The following is a 22,356-nucleotide window of genomic DNA, read 5'->3' on the forward strand; positions in this document are numbered from 1 at the left end:
GATACTTTCCTTGCCTCCAGTACAACAGATTCACCCTCTGATCAATACTGTTACTCAAGAGCAAACGTTCAATAATTACTTGCTGAATGAATAAACCTCAGTCTATTATCAGTTCATCATTTGTACCTACCTTGGCTTTGGCCATCTGGAAAACAAGGTCCATTTCCTGTTTCCCATTATGACACAGATAAATTAGCCCAGACAAGTGGCAGATTGTGAAATTATGAGAATGAAAAAATCATCTGGGCAACAATAAATGACATTAAGGTATAGAATCGCAAAGCTTTATTTCAATCAGCCCTAAGGCCCTCCACTCTCCCGGAATCAGCCTGGTCTAATAATTACCACTGCTTGCAAAACAAAGCAAGCAATCAAACCCATAGGATTAGTTGTCTTGGATGGTTAATCTACATTCATATGCTGGATGTCCCCAGCTAAAAGTGAAGTCTTCCTTTCCTAAACGCCTGTATTTCTAATTTCTAATTGATTTGAGTCAGAATTTCTTCTTTTCTTCTTTTAAGCTGAAAAATGTCTCTACTAGACACAGGGAAGCAGAGTACCGGGGGCAGTTATTGATTGGTAGCCAGGGATGGCTCTCTGAGGAGAGATGGGAGAAGGTAGCCACAAGTCCCCTGGGAAGAGCATTTTGGGAAGGGAGAAGGACAAATTTCAAGGACCCTGTCATGGCTGACACAGGGAAAGGCAGACAGATTGGAAAACTGAATAAAAGAAATAGAAACCAATAAAGTCTCCCTCCTCAAACATAACCAATTATCTTTCTTTTCTACATAGTTTTTCCAATCAAAACTCTGGCTAGGCTTTTTCTTAGCCCTGGCCAGCATTTACCATTGGCCACAGGTATATGCACCATCCGTCTTCCCCGGTGGGCCAATGCAGGAGACACAGGTTTGATCCCTGGGTCAGGAAGATCCCCTGGAGGAGGAAATGGCAAGTATTCTTGCCTGGGAGATCCCATGGCCAGAGGAGCCTGGAGGGATACAGTCCATAGGGTCACAAAGAGTCGGACCCAAGTGAGTACACACATATACACAGATACACTATCGCCACTTAAACATTCTCTTACTGTTAGACACACCCACACCATAAGAAGTGGTGGGATCTCCCCAAGCCCTTCTTCTCTGCATCCTCCAAAACAAGTCCTCAGCCCCTCTCTTTGCAGAATTCCATTGAGAAATAAGACAGTGTCCAAGAGACCTCATGGGGAAGACTAAGATCCCAGCTTTACATGAAGTCCTCAAGATCTTTGCTCCTGAGATCCCTGGGTCCTCAGGCCCACACACTCCCTGTGATTCTCATGCTAACCTCCTCCCCCAGTGAGTCTGACTTGATATAAAGTCAAGATAGAGACATACAAGCCAGGCAGTCTTCTGTTTGAGATCTGGTCAACTTCACCTACCATACCTCCCCTGCCCCTGCCCCAAGGCCTCTCCAGCAATCTGACCCTCCGAATCCAGGCAGGGAGCCAGGAATGATCACTGGGCACAAGTGTTTCTGCTTTCCAAGAGTATTCTGGTCTCCTCGCTCACTTGCTCTAGGAGGAAACCTCACCCCAGGGTGCTGACTCACCCATACCACCTCTCCAGGAGGAGGATGGCCAAAGGAGGTGAAGAGTGGGGTGAGGGCTAGCATTCTGGCTGTAACTATGAAAAGAAGCTACCAGAGTGGGCACAGCCCTTACCTCCTATTGCCTGGGAGGAAGCAAGAAGCTCTTCCAGTCTAGCAGGTGCTATTTGCACTTCCTGTAACGTGTGAGGTAGGAGTGTAGAAACAGTAGTAGATGACTTCTGAGAATAGGCAACCGAGGCCTGTGACAAACATGTATACTATTTATGTGAAACCTGATGCCTCTGCTAAAAATAGAGCTCCCCACCAAATGCTCCATCTTGATACAGCACGGGGTGTGCTCAGTCGCTCAGTCATAGCCGACTCTTTGCGAACCCATGGACTGTGGGCTGCCAGACTTCTCTGTCTATGGGATTCTCCAGGCAGAAATGCTGGAGTGGGTTGCCATTTCCTACTCCAGGGGTTCTTCCCAACGCAGGAAATAAACCTGCATCTCCTGCATTGGCAGGTGGATTCTTTACCACTGAGCCACCAGGGAAGCCCAATACTAACACTACAAAGATAATAAAGTTATTGTACATCTAACTTTTGTCCAGGCTGCTGGCCTACGATTTTGTCATCTAACAGCATCTGCTTTGTTTCCTGGGGCCAATTTCAGTGTAATATCACAGAAGCAGCTCTCAGTCCAAGCCCTAGCTCCTCTGCTGGCTAATTGTTCCAGATTGACATTATTGGCAAAATGAAAGTGGAGGTCTTCCCCGATGGCTCAGTGGGTAAAGAATCTGCCTTCAATGCAGGAGATATGGGTTTGATTTTGGGATTGGAAAGATCCCCTGGAGAAGGGCATAGCAACTCACTCCAGTATTCTTGCCTGGAGAATCTCATGGACAGAGGAACCGGGTGGGCTACAGCCCATAGGGTTGCAGAATCAGACACAACTGAGCGACTACACACAACGGGATAAGATAGAATTTAAGACTAGCTTCCAGTTCCATACTTTATGAATCTAAGAAATCATTTGAGTAGTTGAAGTCTTGATGGGAACGTGGCATTTTCACTTTCAGGAATTGCTTGGAATTTCTTGTAAGAAGACATGTAATCCATGTCAAATGAATGGCTTTATGCAACCAGCCATTTAACTTGAATTTCTGAAATTATGAAATTTTACCCACATAGTCTCAGTTCAACAAACCCAACCAGATGCAGGGGAAAATCCTCATTTTTTAAAATTATACCCACTTTTGGTAAGGTTCCAGTGAAACAGGTACAATTAATTGCTCATTGCTAGAGGACTATGAATTGGAAAGTGACTTGAAAATATACTGAATAAACATCAACACTTACCTGCAAGTAAAGAAACCTAACCAGAGTGAGCAAATAAGAGAAAACAAGGGTTTTTAAAAAATCGTATGATTAAAATGTACAAAGTGCTTTTCCCCACTCTTCCACCAGGTTGTTTCTCTCTCAAGGTGACTGGTGAGACTCAGAGCAGGGAACAGGGGGAAGAACTTGGCAGCTGGAAGTTCCATATTCACATCTTTATAGACCCAGGTCTTTAAAAGAAAAGAGGCTACTCTTCTGTCAGCTCCAATTTGAAAAATCTCAGGGAAGGACTGTGATTGGCTTGCTTTGGACCACAGGCCTTCCGATTGGTCCAACTATTTGTCCAAGGAGTGAGGGATATGATTGGCTGAGCTTGGGTCATGTGCCTGCCCCTGAGGGGAATGGACTGCGATTCTGTTACTATAGCAAGTGGACAAGTGGAGTACCACTCACATGGCCATTGAGGGGATTTGTAACTGAACAGGGAGGAACTGAAACACACATGGCTCTTATGTGGCCTCTATTTAGAGTCAGAGTAGGAACATGTCACAAAGTGGATCTGAGAGTTGTAATAATCTAAGTGTCTGAAGATGTTTTAAAAAGTGGAATCTCTTCAGAACAATCCTGCCCACTTCTTGGCAGGGACAAGAAGGAACTGATATTTTGGGAGAGATGTAATTTTTAAGGGAGCAAAAAGGATTTCTCTTTAATAAAATGATTTTACCTGTTGTAAAAATTCACTAAATCCCACAATATTTACTAAAAAAAGGTGTAATGAGACTTGTCTTTTAACTTCATCCAGAGGGAAAAAAAGGAGCTCTGTGTAGATAAGGTGAAGTGTCAGGACTAAAATAAGCAGTTACCAAGACTTGAGAATAGGGCTTTAAAAGAACCACAGGCAAATTAAGACAATTCTTTACCCTTTAACACCTATTAAATTCTGGGAATTTTTTTAAATTATACCCACTTTTGGTAAGGTTCCAGTGAAACAGGTACAATTATTGCTCATTGCTAGAGGACTATGAATTGGAAAGTGACTTGAAAATATACACTTATAGCCATTAAAGTGCCCGATGTTTTGATCCAGTAACCTCTCTTCAAGGAATTTCTCCTTAGGAATTAAACTAAATGAAGGTAAAATAAAGAAGCTCCCTGAGTTTTAGCTTTTACTGAAGCATAGTGAAGAGCAAAGGAGAAGGCACTGGTGACCCACTCCAGTACTCTTGCCTGGAAAATCCCATGGACAGAGAAGCCTGGTGGGCTGCAGTCCATGGGATCGCTAAGAGTTGGACATGACTAAGCGACTTCACTTTCACTTTTCTTTTTTATGCATTGGAGAAGGAAATGGCAACCCACTCCAGTGTTCTTGCCTGGAGAATCCCGCCGATGGAGGAGCCTGGTGGGCTGCCGTCTATAGGGTCGCAGAGTCGGACATGACTGATGTGACTTAGCAGCAGCAGCAGCACTGAAGACCAAGATCATATTTTATTTATTCCTTGTGTCTCCAATACAATCTCCAACAGGTATGACACTGAGTTGGCACTTTCAAGTTTGTTAAAATAAGGAAATACAACGTTCATAGAAGGATATTTCCAAAGTGAATGCTATAAGATCATTTCAATGTGAGAGGATGCTGACACTAAAATTAAGTATGAAAACAACATTGTAGTTGGGGAGAGAGCTTATCTTACAGGTCTGGGAGGTGTGGTGGAGAAACTAGAGTGTATATAGCATTCCTGTGTGTGCCCAGTCATGTCCAACTCTTTGCAACCCCATGGACTGCCCGTTCTGATTACCAGTGTGTAAATTTTTATCGATGAATCTGGACATGGAGTCGACAGGAAGCAGAAGAAACCAAACAATAGCTAGTTAGGGTGAATTCTTTATTATATGACCTCTCAATTTAGATTAACTGATAATGTTTGTGAAGTGTAACTCTGGTGGCAGAATGGCCAGCAAGACCTATCCGGATGCAACAAAGCCCTCAGAAGCCTGCCAAGAAGGAATTCTCTGCTCTGGTCCTCACCCTGTGTCTTGGTGGACCTTAGAAATGGAATCTCCCAAAGCAATCATGGGAATCCCTGTTGGCTCAGAAAGACCCTTGGAGAGCAAGGAGATCAAAAAAGTCAATCCCATAGGAAATCAATCCTGAATATTCATTGGAAGGACTGATGCTGAAGCTCCAATACTTTGGCCACCTGATGCAAAGAGCTGACTAATTGGAGAAGACCTGAATGCTGGGAAGATTGAGGGTAGGAGAAGGGGGTGACAGAGGATGAGAGGTTGTATAGCATTACTGATTCAATGGACAGGAGTTTGAGCAAAGTTTGGGAGATGGTGAAGGACAGAAGAGCCTGGTCTGGGGTCAAAAAGAATTGGATACAACTTAGTGACTGAATAACAACAACAAAAGCATTCACAAATATATTCACAAATATATAGACTTGATGCTTGACAGGTATGTAGAAGTATTCCATAGAATATCAATCAAAGGTAGACATTTTCTTATTGTGATATCACGGTTTATGTTAAGAAATATGTAATTGCAACCAAGCAGGACCCCATGGGGCCTTATCCCATATCCTCTGCTTTAGCCCCTCTCTGAAGTACTTAGATAATAGTATTTGATTCATATTTCCCGAGTTGCTTTCTTTCTTTCTCCAACAAATAGAACATGTTAACTACTTGATAACCAAGAGCCCATAGCCCCAGGCCTTTTGCAGCCTAAGGACGGATAATGTTAACTTCTGTGACACCACCTATTAACTCATCATCAGCCAATCAGAGAGCTGTGCACAGGCTGATCAAAGACCCTGTGTCCCCACTGCCGCTGGCCACTCACCACCATTGGCTTTTAAAAGTGTTTTGCAAAACCCCTTCAGGGACAGTGGGGTTTTTTAGTGCAGGACTCTGCCATGAATAAGTCAATAGCCGTGAAATCAGCCCTGGTTTCATGTATTTGTGAATTTGGGCTCTAGTGTCAATTTTCTCTCTCACTAGAGGTGCTGCGTGTGTGCTCAGTCATGTCTGACTTTTTGGGACTCCATGGGCTGTAGCCCCTTAGGCTCCCTGGCCCATGGAATTTTCCAGGCAAAAATACTGGAGTGAGGAGTCATTCCCTTCTCCAGGGGATCTTCCCGACCCAGGGATCAAACTCAGGTCTCTTATGTCTTCTGCATTGGCAGGCAGGTTCCTTACAGGTAGGGCAACCTGGGAGTCCCTGTCAGAGCTGCAGCCTTGAGCAAATGCGCCATTCACTCTCTCTGTGCACCCCCACCATCTCTGCTGCCCTGGGCGGGATTTGATCCTACGGTCAGTCTTCTCCTCCGTCTCTGACTCAGCACCCCTCCTACCAGCGGCAGCACCTGCTGTTTCAGTGGGTTTCGTGAGACCGTGAAAGGCTCTGCTCTTTCAAACAAGACGTCCCACCTCAGGGAAACATTTCTTAGGATTAGCCACCTTCAGATTCAGCTTGATGCACCTTCACCCTAACTTCTCAGGAAAACACTCATAAAAAATGAAAAGAAGAAAATTCATAACAGCAGGGACATGATGGATAACCACTGACCATATGGCAGCATCCAGAGGAGCGAAGAGGGTGCCACGTCTACTGGGCCACAGGGAGAACAGCAGCCCTGGCTGCCGCTAAACCCCTCCAGTGAGGCCCGGGGCTATACATCCACCCAGAGCTTTGGGCATTCAGACTGCAGAGTTCACCAGGAATGTGTGTACTGTCTGCCTCCCCTCAAAAGCCACAAGTTCATTTCTTTTACCTCCTTCCCAGGTCCTCCACGTCTGCCCCCTTGACACTGGAGAGTGATTAGGACTGATCCTTTTGGAAATTTTGTAGTTCAGTTTATTCTTCTGTGTGTGTGTGTGTGTGTGTGTGTGTGTGTGTGTGTGCGCTTAGTCATGTCTGACTCTTTGCCACCCCATGGACTTTGGCCCATCAGGCCCCTCTGTCCATGTGATTTCCCAGGCAATAAAACTGGAGTAGGCTGCCATTACCTTCTCCAGGGGATCCTCCCCTCCCAGGGATCGAACCTGTGTCTCCTGCATTGGCTGACAGATTCTTCACCACTAAGCCCTAGTTTTTCTATCCTATTCCATATCCCTCATATCCTTAATCACTGTCTTAATGTTGTCATCCTCACTCTGTCCCCTCCTGTGCTCTCATCCTCAGGCTGCTCTGGACTCCCTCTCCCTGACTCAGTTTGCCAATGTTTTCCTTTGCCTTTTAGAATTCAGTTCCCTTAATTGCAAAGAAATATAGAGACACAGATGTAGACAACAAACTTAAGGACACCAAGGAGGGAAGGAGGGTAGGATGAATTGGGAGACTGGGATTGACATATACAAACTCTGTTCAGTCCAGTTCAGTCACTCAGTCATGTCCGACTCTTTGCGACCCCATGGACTGCAGCATACCAGGCTTCCTTGTCTGTCACCAACCCCCAGAGCTTGCTCAAACTCATGTCCATTGACTCAGGGATGCCATCCAAACATCTCAATCTCTGTCATCCCCTTTTCCTTTTGCTTTCAATCTTCTCCAGCCTCACGGTCTTTTCCAATGACTAGGCTCTTCGCATCAGGTGGCCAATGTATTGGAGCTTCAGTTTCAACATCAGTCCTTCCAATGAATATTCAGGACTGATTTCCTTTAGGATTGACTGGTTGGATCTCCTTGCTGTCCAATTCAATTCAGTTCACTTCCGTCGCTCAGTCGTGTCCAACTATTTGCAACCCCATGAACTGCAGCACGCCAGGCCTCCCTGTCCATCACCAACTCCCAGAGTCCACCCAAACCCATGTCCACTGCATCGGTGATGCCATCCAACCATCTCATCCTGGGTCATCCCCTTCTCCTCCTGCCCTCAATCTTTCCCAGCATCAGGGTCTTTTCCAGTGAGTCAGCTCTTCACATCAGGTGGCCAAAGTATTGGAGATTCAGCTTCAACATCAGTCCTTCCAATGAACACCCAGGACTGATCTAATTTATAATGGACTGGTTGGATCTCCTTACAGTCCAAGGGACTCTCAAGAGTCTTCTCCAGCACCACAGTTCAAAAGCATCAATTCTTCAGCGTTCAGCTTTCTTTGCAGTCCAACTTGCACATCCATTCATGACTACTGGAAAAACCATTGCTTTGACTAGATGGACCTTTGTCAGCAAAGGAATGTCTCTGCTTTTTAATATGCTGTCTAGGTTGGTCATAGCTTTTCTTCCAAGGAGCAAGCATCTTAGTACTATATATAAAATAGATAACTAATGAGAACCTACTGTATAGCACAGGGAACTCTACTCAGTGCTCTGTGATGACCTGAATGGGGAGGAAATCCAAAAAAAGAAGGGATATATGTATACATGTAGCTGATTCACTTTAAATATACAGAGGAAACTAACAGCATGTACAGCAAAAACACTCCTGTAAAGATTAATTTAAAAAGAATTCCACACTCTTTTTTTTCTGTAAAAATTTTTTTTATTGAAGTTGAGTTGATTTTGGAGAAGGAAATAGCAACCCACTCCAGTATTCTTGCCTGGAGAATCCCATGGACAGAGGAGTCTGGTAGGCTATAGTCCATGGGGTCAAAAAGAGTCAAACATGACTTATCAACTCAGCACAGAGTGACCCTTAAAATAAGTAGCATCTGGAAGAGGCCAGGGGAGTCTAGGTATCCTGGCATTTCCCACTGCCCCCTTCATTCCTTCAAAAGAAAATGTGAGGATGAAGGGGTAATACCCAAAGACTGAACTTGGAGAAGAAAGGTCCAACAGCATGTTAGAACTCATTGCCAGATGGACTTCCTTATCTCCCATAGGGGAAAACAATTTGGAGGACTGCAGGAGGTAGAGGCCTCTTTGGGTGTGTGGGGGGAGAAGAATGTGTGCATGTGTGTTCACACATGCATGTATCTGTGTATGTTGGGCAGTCAAGGGGAAGAAGGTAGTAAACACTATTGCTTGATTCACTCACCTCTTATTTTCCTGGAAAAGAATTTTGTGCTTTTCCAGTTATATGGAGAAGAAGAAGCCATGTTTATATAATGTTGTCCTGGCTTTCTAACTCTATCGGATTCAAGCTGAATTAAAGTCCTTTCTCACAAATTTCAGATTAAGATATTGGATTAAGGCCTTCTCTGATGGCTCATTGGTGAAGAATCTGCCTGCCAGTGCAGGAGACACAGCTTCAGTCCCTGGTCCAGGAAGATCCCACATGCTGGGAACAACGAAGCCCATGTGCCACAGCTGCTGAGCCTATGCTCTAGAGCCTGCGAGCAACAACCGCTGAGCCCATGTGCTGCAGCTACTGAAGCCCAGGAGCCATAGAGCCCGTGCTCTGAACCTGTACACGACAACTAGAGAGTAGTCCCCCCTCTCGGCAACTAGAGGAGAAAGCCTGTGCAGCAACGAAGACCCAGCACAGCCAAAAATAAAATAAAGTTTTTGAATTAAGATATTGAAACATTGGCCTGTCCACTCTCTGAGTCTGGATGGCACATTCTGGAGCCATCACCAATGACCGAATTCTTTCTTGTGAACTGGAGAAAGCAAGATGAATGGCAGTGGTGGAACACTGTCAAAACGTGTGCAAAGCAGAAGCACAAGACAGATGTGCCGGAGTCTCTAATGTCGCCCCAGCCTGTCTGCATCCTCACCTGGATATAGGACTTCCTCCATTTGCATGATTCCCCTAAATTCTTAGTATAACACCCTTAGTCCTCACCCTTTGGCTTAAGCTGGCTTAAGGTTTCTATTTCTAGCAACCGAGAGAATCCTAATATCCATTACTATCTATAGAATTTATATTTTTAACGTTATCTTACATATATCACTCTTTTTTCAAGTTTCATCAACTTTTTTCTGAATTTTTAATTTTTAAATTAGTTTTTATTGGAGTATAGTTGTTTCATAATGTTGTGTTAGTTTCTTCTGTACAGTGAATGAATCAGCCGTGCATACACATATATCCCCTCTATTTTGGATTTCCTTCCCATTTAGGGCTTTCCTTTTGGCTCAGCAGTAAAGAATCCACTTCCAATGCAGGAGATGTGAGTTTGATCCCTGGGTTGGGAAGATCCTCTGGAAAAGGAAATGGCAACCCACACCAGCACTCTTGCCTGGAAATCCCATGGACAGAGGAGCCAGGGAGGCTACAGTCCTTGGGGTCGCAAAGAGTTGGACATGACAGCGGCTAAACCACCACATTAGGTCACCATAGAGCATTATCAACAACTTTAAGAAACTTTCATCACAGTTCTTATGACAGTGAACAGTAATTATTTTGCACACAGCCCACCACTACACTATGAATTCACATTAAGAGTCAGGGTGGTGACTTGCTTATTCATCTCTTGATCCCCAGACCCATCAATTAAGGGCTAAGCTGTCTCATTGGTCAGATAATAGCAGCCATGGGCACAGGGTCTGCAGTGGGAAATGGTACCTCCTGCCTTGGCTGCTGTTTCAGAAAGTAGCTCCTGACTTATCCGCTGCCTTTACACCTGAGACTCATGATGCATCCTTGTCATCCCAGCACAAGAAGCCTAGAAGGTTGTGTTAATGCTGACAAGTGGGCAGGCTCTAGGAGAATCACAAGCTCCAGCACTTTTAGGGCTGTGCAATCCAGCATCCCAGCACTAGCCTCAAGTGGCTCATGGAGCACTTGATATGTGGCCAGTTCCAACGTGAGATACACTGTTGATATAACGTGCACACTGGCTTGTGAAGACACAGAAGGAGAAATACAATGTAAAGTGTCTTGTTAATAATATTTACTTTGGGGACTTTTCTGGTGGCTCAGTGATGAAGAATCTGCCTGCTAATGCAGGAGACACAGGTTCGATCCCTGGTCTGAGAATATCCCACATTACTCATAGCAACTAAACCCATGTGCCACAACAATTGAGTCTGTGCTCTGGAGCCCAAGAGCCTCAACTACTGAAGCCCAAGTATACTAGAGCCTGTGCTCCACAACAAGAGAAGACACCACAAGAAGAAACCTGAGCATCAAAAACTAGAGAGTAGCCTCTGCTCACCGCAATTAGAGAAAAGCCCCAGCAGGAATGAAGATGCAGGGGACTTCCCTGGTGGTCCAGTGGCTGAGTTTTCGCTACCAGTGCAGGGCACCCAGGTTCGATCCCTAGTCAGGGAACTAGATCCTACAGGCTGCAACTAGAAGTGTGTTGCAACCAAATAAATAAAAATAAACATTTAAAACAAGGAATGGAAACCAGAATGGAAAGAGACACATGTACCCCAATGTTCATCGCAGCACTGTTTATAATAGCCAGGACATGGAAACAACCTAGATGTCCATTAGCAGATGAATGGATAAGAAAGCTGTGGTACATATACACAATGGAGTATTACTCGGCCGTTAAAAAGAATTCATTTGAATCAATTCTGATGAGATGGATGAAACTGGAGCCGATTATACAGAGTGAAGTAAGCCAGAAAGAAAAACACCAATACAGTATACTAACACATATATATGGAATTTAGGAAGATGGCAATGACGACCCTGTATGCAAGACAGGAAAAAAGACACAGATGTGTATAACGGACTTTTGGGCTCAGAGGGAGAGGGAGAGGGTGGGATGATTTGGGAGAATGGCATTCTAACATGTATACTATCATGTAAGAATTGAATCGCCAGTCTATGTCTGACGCAGGATACAGCATGCTTGGGGCTGGTGCATGGGGATGACCCAGAGAGATGTTATGGGGAGGGAGGTGGGAGGGGGGGTTCATGTTTGGGAATGCATGTAAGAATTAAAGATTTTAAAATTTAAAAAAAAAAGGAAAAAAAAATAAAGAGGAAGGAAATTTGAAAAAAAAATAAATAAAAAGTCAAAAAAAATAAAACAAGGAATGAAGACTCAGCATAGTCAAAAATAAATAAATAAATAATTTTAAGTGTTTATATTGATTACATAATCTACATTATATTGCTTTATGTAAAATATGTTATTAAAATTAATTTGACCTATTTCTTTATACCATATTTTCCCAAATTCTTTTTTCTAATTAAGGCATAATTGAAATATGGCATTATGTTCATTTTAGGTGTATTACTTGATGATTTACTATTTCCAAGTATTACAAAATGATCATCACAGTAAGTCAAGTTAGCATCCATAGCCATACATAGTTATAATTTTTTTCTTGTGATAAGAATTGTTGACATCTAGTCTCTGAAACAACTTTCAAATATGCAATACAGCATCATTAACTATCGTCACCACATCATTTCTTTTTTTTTTTTAAAGAGTATAGTTGCTTTACAATGTTGTGCTGATGTAGTGACCCAGCCATATGAATACATGTATCCCCTCCCTCTTAAACCTCCTTCCCACCCCCATCCCACCCACCTAGGCCATCACCGAGCACCGAGCTGAGCTCCCTGTGCTACGCAGCAGCTTCCCACGAGCCATCTATTTTGCACGCGGTAGTGTGTATATGCCAGTCCTACTCTCCCAGTCCATCCCACCCTCCGCTATCTTCCTGTGTCCACACGCCCAGTCTCTACATCTGCGTCTCTATTTCTGCATTGCAGGTAGTCTTACCTGTACCATTTTCCTAGACCCCACATATATGCATTAATATATATTTGGTTTTGTGCTTTTTAAACATAGCTACCAGAAAACAAAATGACGCATGTGTCTCTCCCTGTCTTTCTCCTGGATAGTGCTGCAGACTCTCTCTGACTGAGGACGAAGAACAGGGAAGAAGGAGATGGAGAAAGAGGCAGATGAAGGAAAAGAAATTGTCTTTTTTTTCTGAGGAATTTGGCTGCAAAATTAGCATTCTTTGGACATGTAATATGTAACATTTCACATGTAATATTTCATTTAATCTTCAAAACAATCCTATAATCCTATAGGATTCTCATGTTAATGATGAGGAAACTTGGGAAAGTGTGAGTAAGTGGCCCAAGGTCCTATAGACAGTTAAATGGTTCTGCTGGTGTGTGCACAGAAACCACATCCACCCTCTCATTCTTTATTCTCCATCCCTTAGCCACTGGGTAGCACAGGCTAGAAGCTCTGTGTACATTCTCACTGACTTCTCCCAGAATCTCTCGACCAAATCTGCCAAATCTGACCAAACCCAGCCTCCCCAGGACCATCCCCACCCCACACCCCTTTGGATAGAGCTTGAAGAAGCCCAGTGCTTTGCAACCCTTGCTTAAGAAAATTGGATGGGACCTAATCAGCTGAAAAAAACAAGGCTGCAAATTGATCTTGACATGGGAAGTCATCAAGAATCTGCAATGAAATTTCCAAGCTGTCAAAACAGTTCAATATGCATTCACTTAGAGCATGGGGGATTAAGAATTCCAATTCTCTGCCAGACACCAATGACGAGTGGAGAAAATGAATGGGCCATTATGAATTTAATCTTCTGATGCTAATTGTCCCTGGAACATCACAGGACACAAACACCATCTTCCCCGGCAGCTGCCTTGAGAGCTCAACTGGATTTCCACCTGGGTTTTCCAAGGATCCCATTCCTTGGAAGATGAGCTGCCAGCCTTACTTAACGCAGCAGGGGGCCAGTCCTGGATGAGGCCATGCACTCGTTAGCCTCTCTTGGCACCAGACAGCAATGCCGGGTCCCTTTGAGTCAGGCAGTGACACCAGGGCTCCCTGGAGTTTCTCAGCCCGGGCCTGAAAGCAGGATGCACACCCCAGGAGCTCTGGTGTATCCGTGTCTTAGGGCTGTCACAACAAAGCACCGCAGACTGTGTGGCTTAAACAACAGCGATGTACTGTGTTGTCATAGTTCTGGAGTTTAAAAATCCAAAATCAAGGTCTTGTCAGGATTGATTCCTTTTTAAAAATTTTGTTTTACTCGTACTGTGCTGGGTCTTCGTCGCTGCACAGGCTTTTCTCTAGTTTCGTCGAGTGGGAGCCACTCTTTAGCTGGAGTGCGTGGGCTTCTCATTGTGGTAGCTTCACTTGTTGCAGAGCAGCGGCTCTTGGGTGCATGGGCTTCAGTGGTTGTGGCACACGTGCTTAGTTGCCCCGAGGCATGTGGAATCTTCTTCAACCAGGGATCGAACCCCTGTTCCCTGCATTGGCAGTCAGACTCTTAACCACTGTCCCACCAGGGAAGTCCAGGATGGGTTTCTTTTGAGGGCTGTGATGGAGAATCTGTCCCACACCTCTCTTCCAGCTTCTTCTGGTTTGTTGACAATCGTTGGGGCTCCTTGGCTTGTACAGAGATGGTGATACCCCATCTCTGCTCTCAAATTCACACAATGTATACCCTCTTGTGAGAGTTGGTCTCTGTGTCCAAATTTCTTCTTTTCTTACGAATACAGCCATACTGGATCAGGGTCCACCCTGACAACCTCGTCTTTACTGGAAGGTCTACAAAAACCTTATTTCCAAATAAAGTCACATTCACCGGTCCTGGGGTTTGTACTTCAGCATCTTTTTTTTTTAGAATATTTTTCAAAAATTAATTTATTTATTTTAATTGGAGACTAATTACTTTACAATACTGTAGTGGTTTTTCCTCACACATTGACATAAATCAGCCATGGGTGTACATGTGTTCCCCATCCTGAACCCCTCTCCCACGTCCCTCCCCATCCCATCCCTCAGGGTCATCCCAGTGCACCAGCCCTGAGCACCCTGTCTCATGCATTGAAGCTGGACTGCCGATCTCTTTCACATATGATAATATACATGTTTCAGTGCTATTCTCTCAAATCATCCCACCCTCACCTCCCACAGAGTCGAAAAGTTTGTTCTTTACATCTGTGTCTCTTTTACTGCCTCGCATATAGGGTCATCGTTACACCATCTTTCTAAATTCCATATATATGCATTAATACACTGTATTGGTGTTTTTCTTTCTGACTTACTTCACTCTATATAATAGGCTCCAGTTTCATCCATCTCATTAGAACTGATTCAAATGCATTCTTTTTCATCAGTCAATTCAGTTCAGTTCAGTCGCTCAGTCATGTCCGACTCTTTGCGACCCCATGAATCACAGCACGCCAGGCCTCCCTGTCCATCACCATCTCCCGGAGTTCACTCAGACTCACGTCCATTGAGTCCGTGATGCCATCCAGCCATCTCATCCTCTGTCGTCCCCTTCTCCTCCTGCCCCCAATCCCTCCCAGCGTCAGAGTCTTTTCCAATGAGTCAACTCTTCGCATGAGGTGGCCAAAGTACTGGAGTTTCAGCTTTAGCATCATTCCTTCCAAAGAAATCCAAGGGTTGATCTCCTTCAGAATGGACTGGTTGGATCTCCTTGGAGTCCAACGGACTCTCAAGAGTCTTCTCCAACACCACAGTTTAAAAGCATCAATTCTTCGGCGCTCAGCCTTCTTCACAGTCCAACTCTCACATCCATACATGACCACAGGAAAAACCATAGCCTTGACTAGACGGACCTTAGTCGGCAAAGTAATGTCTCTGCTTTTGAATATACTATCTAGGTTAGTCATAACTTTTCTTCCAAGGAGTAAGCGTCTTTTAATTTCATGGCTGCAGTCACCATCTGCAGTGATTTTGGAGCCCCCCCAAATAAAGTCTGACACTGTTTCTACTGTTTCCCCATCTATTTCCCATGAAGTGATGGGACCAGATGCCATGATCTTCATTTTCTGAATGTTGAGCTTTAAGCCAACTTTTTTGCTCTCCCCTTTCACTTTCATGAAGAGGCTTTTTAGCTCCTCTTCACTTTATGCCATAAGGGTGGTGTCATCTATCATTTTGCCTTTTCGTACTGTTCATGGGGTTCTCAAGGCAAGAATACTGAAGTGGCTTGCCATTCCCTTCTCCAGTGGACCACATTCTGTCAGACCTCTCCACCATGACCCGCCCATCTTGGGTTGCCCCTCAGGCATGGCTTGGTTTCATTGAGTTAAACAAGGCTGTGGTCCTAGTGTGATTAGATTGACTAGTTTTCTGTGAGTATGGTTTCAGTGTGTCTGCCCTCTGATGCCCTCTTACAACACCTACCATCTTACTTGGGTTTCTCTTACCTTGGGCGTGGGGTATCTCTTCATGGCTACTCCAGCAAAGCACAGCCGCTGCTCCTTACCTTGGACGAGGGTTATCTCCTTACCGCCGCTGTTGCTGAGTAATATTCCATTGTACATATGTACCACAGCTTTCTTATCCATTCCTCTGATGATGGACACCTAGGTTGCTTCCATGTCCTGGCTGTTGTAAACAGTGAGTACTTCAGCATCTCTTGAGGAGACACAGTTCAGTCCAGAGCACCCAGAGTGGCTGGTGTCCCCTAGAAGGACAAGTCTGTACCTAAACAACTGTCCAGCCTGGGGGCAGAGTCATCAGTTCCATTGACTATTCCTTGTCACAGATTCAGCTCCCCCGCTTTGGGTGCTGGGAGCAGGCCGTACCCTGCCTCTGTCTTGAGCCCCTGGAGTCCTTGGGAGAAGAAGTTCTAGAGCCATGACTGTCTTACTCTGTCTTGCTTCGGGCACCCAGGGGTCGGGTGGGTGTGGCAGAGTGTATGCTGTCTCTGGCCTTATTCCTCAGCTGTGCCTGGAACAGTCACAGCATCATCTGGATCCACAGTCAGATCTATGCTCTGCCATTTACCGGCCAAGTGACCTTGGCATGTTCTTTGACCTCATTCAGCCTTATCCTTCTCATCTGTCAGTGAGGACTGGGATGCTCACTTCCTTCCACCTGTTGTGGGGTGGGAGTAGAGGAGGCGGTTCTGGTGAGGCAAGAAGCAAGAATCTGGTGCAGAGCTGGTGGATAATAAACAGTAGCTTCGGAGCTTCCTTGGTGACTCAGTGGTAAAGAATCCGCCTACCAACACAGGAGACTCAGGTTTCATCCCTGATCCTGCTCAATCCCACATGCTGCAGGGCAACTAAGCCTGTGTGCCACAACTACTGAGCCTGTGCTCTAGAGCCCAGGAGCCACAACTGCCGAAGTCTTCAAGTCCAAGAGCCTGTGCTCCACAACAAGAGAAGCCGCCCCAATGAGAAGCCTGCACACCACAGAGAGAGAGTAGCCCCTGCTCGCCACAACTAGAGAAAGCCTGTGCAGCAACGAAAACCCAGCACAGCCAATCATAAATTTAAAAAAACAAATAAACAGGAGCTTCCAACTCTGAGCTTAGTCAGAGCCTGACCTGGGGGAGAGCAGCTCTTACCCTCTGAGAGGCCATCCAGCAGACGCCACTCTGAAGACTGAGGACGAGCTTTTCCAGGCTGACCATTTCCTCTGACTAACGTGCTTGCCTAGCTTTCCACACCCTCCAAGATCCTCACTGTACATCCCTGTTGGCATTTAAGTTCCAGAGACAAACGCAGGGCTTGGCAGCCTGAGGGTCAGGAGCAGGTGTGCAGAGAGGGAACGGAAATGCATATTAATGAAGGAAATTGGAAGGCTAATAAAGAATTCCATTCGTGAGGATCTACCTGAAACACAAAGCACCCTTTGACCAATCTCCCAGGGCCCAATTAGACCACCACTTTAGTGAACTTGATTCTGAGATGCAAGTGTGCTTTCCTCTGAGGCTTAAAGAAGAAAGGCGAGAAAGAGGGAAGAAGAGGGGGAAAGAAGAGAGGAAGAGATGGGGGAAGTGGATGGGAGGAGAGGGGAGGGGTGGAGGAGGGAGAGGCACAGAGAAGGGGAGAAGAGCAGATGAAAAATCCATGCTGCCCACAAGACTCATTCATCATATCTGATGAACTACCTCAAAAGGCCGATTGTTGTCCTATTAAGGTAATCACCTGCTATATCTTATGGACATGAGGGGTTTGGGTGGGAGGGCTCATTCCTTTCTACACACTCCCCACCAGTGGTCAGTAGACATCTTTGTTAGTTCTCGCCACCACTCTCCAGGGGACAAGCCTGTTGCCTTCAAGCAAAGAAACCATTAGAGATGGGGAACTGTGATTCTTGGAAAATTTCCCTGTCACCTATGGTTGGTTCTGGAAGGATCAGCCCCTGTAGGAAACATGAGGTCCCCTAAGCCCACCTGCATCTGGTCAGGTCAGCCACCAGCAGAAACATGGTGACCCATATTGGAGAGCCCTGGGATCAGTGGTCCTGGCCTTGGAAACCAAGAGGAGAAGCCTTAAGGCTATAAGAGACTCGGTTCCTGGAAGCACTCCAGAATCAAACAAACAAAAGAAGATTGATCATGAGTGACTCTGATTCCCTCTGGCACCCGAGATGGGTCAGCTAAAGGCTCATCACCTCCATGACACTCCCTACATCTCCTTGCAAGTCCGTGCCATTCCTGTCTCTACATGTGTCTGCCTCCTCCACTGCCTGGGGACCTCCCAGGTGGCAGAGACCCTGCCTTATTCACTTTGGAATCCCAGGCAAACAGTAGGTGATCAAAAGTTTTGTAGAACAAGTCAATGAGCTCCCATGGGCAGATGAGACGTGTCCACTGCTATGTACACATGAGAAGGAAAATAACCATCTGCAAAGATTCCATTCCCCCAAATCCTCTATTCCAGCCTGTGTCTTGTCAACAGCCATGATTCAATTCAGGCCTGGGCTCCTGAGAGGGGATCTCCTTCCAGCTGGCTTCTCGCCCTGAGATAGATGGGCCAGGCTGGTGGGAGGGAAGGCTCTCCTTCTGGGAGGGGTGGTGTGCTCTGCTGAAGAGACATTGCATGAATGGAGTCACCCCCTTGTCCCTCTCTGGGACTCAGTGCTCCCTTCTCCAAGATAGGAGTGGGTGGACCAGACCATATCTAGGTGTCCTTTCACCATTGGCTTGTCTCTGTACCAACCAGGGCCACCATGTTCACTGATGAAGGTCACACTGGGCACAAAAGTTACCCAACTGAGGAAGCAGCACTCTTGGAAATCAGCACGCACTCCATCTCCTTCCCTGGTGGGACAGAGGTAAAGAATACACCTGCCAATGTAGGGGACATGGGTTCTATCCCTGGGTCAGGAAGATCCCATGGAGCAGCTAAGCCTTTGTATCACAACTACTGAGTCCACGTGCCACAAGTACTGAAGCCTGCGTGCCCTAGAGCCCGTGCTCTGCAACAAGAGAAGCCACCACAATGAGAAGTTCAAGCACTGCAAAGAAGAGCAGCTCTCACTCACTGCAACTAGAGAAAGCCCAAGTGCAGCAACAAAGACCCAGAACAGCCTTAAATAAATAAATAAACTAAGGGAAAACAGCCTGGCAGGAGAAGGCAGAACCATGCCTGAGAGTCTCTGGGAAGTTCCTGGAGGGGAGACTTTGCATCTAGTGTTTTTTGTTGTTGTTGTTTGTTTGTTTGTTTGATCTGTGCCCCTACATCAAGTGGGATCTTATTTCCCCGACCAGGGATCGAACTCATGCCCCCTGCAATGGAAGCGGTCTTAACCACTGGACAGCCAGGGAAGTCCTGAGACATTGTATTTAATTGGCCTCAACAGCTCCGGGACCCACCATAGGCCTTGATACAAATGAACAAACCTCTGCTCAGCCAAAAGCCAGAACAGTGCCTGGAGGAAAATTCCACCTGCAGGACCTGCAAGATGCAGAGAAGAAACTGCAGGAGCAGGCAGGCATCTGGGAGGTTGGAATGGGCACAGGACTGGGGCTTCTCAGTTTATAAAAAGTACTTTTCTGCCCCCACCCCAGCTCTTCCTGCCCCCAGAGGATCAGGGGTACGCATGTCTCAATCGCAATTTACTAGACAGGAGCTCAGGGAAGTCTATGGACTTGTGCACCCAGTCAGAATCGGAGCTGAAGCTTGGACAACCTCCTGGATCCCAAACCCTGTGGAGGGGGGCAGGTCCCAAGAAAGGAGCTGAGGTGTTCTTGAAGATATGCCTTCTGCCTGTCATCATAACAAATCAGCTTAGGGCAGAACTAGATGAAAGCTACCTCCAGGCCAATTATTTTTCCCACCGAAGAGAAACAGCTCTCCACAGATACAGCCTCTTCCCCCTATTCTCGTCCCTCTCAATTCCCAAGCAGAAGGAGACATGAACAACTCAGCTCAGACCATCCTTGCTCTGCGTCGTGCCTTTCTGCAGCTGAAAGTGTCATCTTTGCGCATCAGCTTGTATCTGGGTTGCAAATTTAGCAGTGACACTCAGAATTGCAAAGAAAACATATTTATTTTCCACAATTGATGTAAGGAAATTCAATCTGATCTAATAATGTAGAACAGCCTCTTCAGAGAATTCAGTCTCTTTTGGGTAAATGCTTTGTATTTTTTCCCTCAGTTTTTGGCTGCGCTATTTGGCATGAGGGATCTTTGTTCCCGGAGAAGGGATCAAACCCATTTCCCCTGCAGTGGCAGTGCAGAGTCTTAACCACTGGACTGCCAGGAAAGTCCCATAAATGTTTTGTGTTTTTTAATTCTTTTTAATCCCTCTTCACCTCTCTTGGCTTCCCTGGTGGCTCCGAAGGTAAAGAATCTGCCTCCATTGTAAGAGACCCTGGCTCAATCCCTGGGTCAGGAAGATCCCCTCTAGAAGGAAATGGCAACCCACTCCAGTATTCTTGCTTGGAAAATCCCACGGACAGAGGAGCTTGGCAGACTACAATCCATGGGATCACAGAGTCGGACACAACTCAGCGACTTTTACTTCCTTCACCTTGCTTAATCTCCAGGATGGCATCTAGCTATATGAGAGAGCTCGTTTGTGTGACCGTGATGCTGCCACGGTCCATTCCAGCTCTGCTGATCTCTATGAGGATGCCCCTGTCCACCTGATTGTCAGGAGCCCAGCTGGCACCTGAGGCTGAATTGTGTCCTCCTGGGTTCTATCTGGGCTCAGTAGTCTTGCTGCCTTGATTCCATCTCAACCTTCTCCAGGATTGCATGTCCAGGAGGTCTAGCTGTGATGCCTAGTGAGCGCTTTATTTATTTGGCTGTGCCAGATCCTAATTGCAGCACGCAGGATCTGGTTCCCTGACCAGGGATTAAACCCTAGGCCCCCTGCATTGGGAGCATGAGTCCTAACCCCTGGAGCACCAGGAAGTCGTGCCTAGCCAGCTCTTGGTCAGGATGGCCTGCCCTCCAGCCCGCAGCTCTAGCACTCCCTCACCATAACACAGCAATATCTTTCTCCCCAGGTAAACCTCCCAGCCAACTCCATCCATCTCTGATCTTATAGGGGCACCAGGAAACAATGGACAGTGTTCCTGCCCCCTCCCCAGCAGCTGAGGAAGCCTCTGGAGTCTTAGCTGGGAGGGTTCCCACTTCAGCTGGGAAAGTCAGAACACACCTCTTTCTCTAGTGACTTCCTGCTTCCGACCCCCTCCTTCCTCCCATGGTTCTTTGTGGCCAGAAGGGGTGACTTCTCCCTTCCTCCTCCTTTGATGGAGACACCCCTTATTCTGTATTTCTACAGGAGACACTTGCCCTCCCCTCTCCTGTATGCTTTGATGGAGGAATGGCTGCCAGTACACGTGGTGTCTGGGTGAGAGAGATGAAAACACATCAGTCTGGTACTTCTGGAAGATGACCTCACTGCACAAGAACACCAGCTCCTTGGGCCAAGCTCCCAGACCTGGCAGAAGACCTCTCTTCCGGCCACAGGTGCTCTTAATATCACAGAGATAGGTGAGCAGAAGGAAATGGAAATCTCTTAGACCTGAAAGAGAATTGATGTTTTATAGCAAACTGAACATTTGTTCCAATGCAGAGCAAAAAGCAAACTTTCAAGTTTGGTCAAGGGAGCCTTGTGGCTGAAATCTGAACCTCGAGCCCTTAAAGACACAGACTGACCTTGAAAAATGTTCCTTTTCCAGGAACATTTCACTGGCAGCATTTGGGGCAAAATGCTCAATACCTGGCAATATCTGAGGTGTCCAGCCTAAGTGTTTGACACAGCGGCTCATCTGCCAAGGTCGTGCCTCTGGTTTCCATAAGGAATGAGAGCAATCTGGTTCCAAGACCACAGGCTGGCTCCCAGGGGTGGGTGAGTTGGAGCAGAAGTCTGAGCTTTTGGTGTCAACGGGAAACAATATAAGTGAGTGTGGCTGACTCAGCACTGTAACTTATCTCTTTGGGAAAAACAAAAATGTATCTTAAAGCTCACATTTTACCAGTGTAGAACCATGGTTCATAAACCTCCTGAATCTGCCAACACATCAACAAAATGTGTGTGTGAGAGAGAGAGAGTGAGGGATGGAGGGATGTCATTGCTTTTTTTGTTTTGTTTTCCAAACACTCAAAGAAATATTTGACTTGTATCAGCATACAATGGAATAAATTTAGCATAGGAATATGGTGACACTAGTGAATATGAACAGGAGGAAATAGCTAATAATAGGAATTAATGAAATAGATGCCAAAATCTGTAATAGAATCAACAAAGCAAAATAGCGGTTCTTTGCAAGCAAGCTCTAATGAAATTGCTCTTTTTCTATATGTATGCATCATGTTAAGTTGCTTCAGTCATGTCCAGCTCTTTGTGATCCCATGGATTGTATAGCCTGCCAGGCTCCTCTGTCCATGGGATTTT

Source organism: Ovis aries, chromosome 18 (assembly GCF_016772045.2).
Source record: "Ovis aries strain OAR_USU_Benz2616 breed Rambouillet chromosome 18, ARS-UI_Ramb_v3.0, whole genome shotgun sequence".
NCBI classification, from domain to species: domain Eukaryota; kingdom Metazoa; phylum Chordata; class Mammalia; order Artiodactyla; family Bovidae; genus Ovis; species Ovis aries.